Source organism: Mus caroli, chromosome 16 (assembly GCF_900094665.2).
Source record: "Mus caroli chromosome 16, CAROLI_EIJ_v1.1, whole genome shotgun sequence".
Lineage (NCBI taxonomy): Eukaryota > Metazoa > Chordata > Mammalia > Rodentia > Muridae > Mus > Mus caroli.
This window is the reverse complement of record NC_034585.1, coordinates 44,135,283-44,137,375: the sequence shown is the minus strand read 5'-3', so window position 1 is coordinate 44,137,375 and position 2,093 is coordinate 44,135,283. Positions and strand designations below refer to the sequence as shown.

Genomic DNA, 2,093 nt, shown 5'->3' with positions numbered 1-2,093 from the left:
GAGGGAGAGGGAGAGGGAGAGGAGAGGAGAGGAGAGGAGAGGAGAGGAGAGGAGAGGAGAGGAGGCAGGCCATGAACAAATGGAGAGGGGGAAGGGGAATGGGGAGAGAGGGGGAATAGGGTAAGTGAACAAGAGCAAGCGGAAAAAAGAAGAGGAGAGAAGGGAGAGGGAGAGATACACACACATATGTTTACTTCTTTCACTGATATAAGAGACTCCTGCTGTTTATATACTGGCCGAGCTAGCACCATGCAGCAGTTTCCAAGGTGCAGTTGAATTGGTCTGTGGAAGTTTATGTCAGGTCTCATTATCCTACCAAAAACTTGCCAATTGTTTCTAATGTCTTCCATGAAAAAAAAATACTAAAACAAACGTTTAAAACCTAAATCCCTACAATATTCCATTTTTTTTCCTAATATCACAAGGCACACTTCTCTCTGCCCTTTTCTCCAAGTTAGCCTCACTAGTGTTCCATGCCCTCACTATAGATGCTACTAACGTGTGCTGATTTTTCTTTGATTTCCTCTGTCTTATCAGAAATATTTCTTGTTTGTCTACTTTTTTAACTTCTCTGTTCAAATGTCATTCTGTCAGGTGTCCCCTGTCTTGACTATGTTTTGTAAAACAAATACTTTCTATTTGGCGCTTTCTAGTAACACACAAATGGTATCTTTACTCTTTAAAAGTTTCACTGCTTATTTCTCCTATCTAGAATTTGAGTGCTTGAGGCTCCTCTTTGCTTTGTTTCCTACACTTTACTTAAATAAATAAATAGATAGATAGATAGATAGATAGATAGATAGATATAACAATAGCACCCAGATGATGCCCCCAAACACATTTGAACGTATCTAAGATGGATAAAAAATGTAATGACTTCATTAGTGAAACAGCTGTATTTGGACTCAGTTTTGTTCTTTTCTTAGTAAGACATTACAGCTGGTCTAACAGGTGCCAACACAAATGCTTGAAGCCCACGGATAAAAGGTTTCATGGTGGTGTGCATGTGTCTCAGAGGCAGGGGTGAGCTCCTGCTTCCTCTCTGCAGCATGCCCCAGAGGTTACACACACATAGATCATGAACCTCCCCCAGTGTAGCATGTGTTAATCAGGCACTAATGCTGCTGTTTGGAATTTTGATAGGTTAGCTAAATGACCACATGTCAGAAGACACTGAAAGTACCAGGTACTGATACTTTCAACTACATCTTTTAATCCTTTCCTCATTTCTCTTCAGGTGCATCTTCTTCATGAAAAGTGTCAATTGTTCAAGTTCTAGAATAATCCTCCATGATTGTTCTTATTTCCTAAATTGAATGTCTTTTGCTAAAGAAAGACTCCAGCTTGCCTCACATGTTTCACTTCCTGAAATCAGCCTGAACCTTCACTACTGTCTAGAAGAAAGCAGTCATCTGTCAGCTCTCAGATCAGTGGGAAAAGTTAGCAGGCTCTCTCTCTGGGCTGGCTTTACACTATTTCACATGGGTGGATTCTCTGTTTCTGAATGGTGAAGGAGCCGACGTGCAAGGCACTAGAAACGTGAGTAAATGCATGGGATGATGCTGGAGTCTAAGTGTCACATGCCTTTTGTCATACCACATGCCATTAAGGTCATTTCATATCATGAATAAAGCTCAGAAGAAAGCATATAAGAGAAAACATAACCAAATGAACCAAGGAACTTAGAAATGGTATATCTTGGCAGGGAGAAAGCAAGTCCAATTCTCTTTATTTAGAATTTTAAAATCAGGGCAAAGTGGGAATCATTTTATAAGTTTTATATAGTAAATTTAGAAATTTTATTTCAATCTTAAATGAAAATGCCTAATACTGACTATTAGTTGTTCACAGGACCAGCAAATTGTATGTAAAAACATGAAAATTATAATTTTTCTGATTATAATAACACACACATTGCAAATCAAATAATGTTTTTTGGACATTAATATTATTGTGCCCTAGTTTTGATGAATCTTTATATTGCATGATATTCAAACATGGTCATATAGGTGGTTATATTTGATAGACAGTCTCATAATCTATCATGTCTCTTGTTAGAGTGAGTGACATCCAACAATGCCAGTGAGACCCAT

The 2,093-nt window shown here is 38.3% G+C and overlaps 1 pseudogene; it reads right to left on the bottom strand.

The window, feature by feature from the left end:
* The window catches only part of LOC110311313, a 51,211-nt pseudogene extending 50,217 nt beyond the window's left edge, over positions 1-994 (bottom strand).
* Positions 995-2,093: the final 1,099 nt, after the last annotated feature.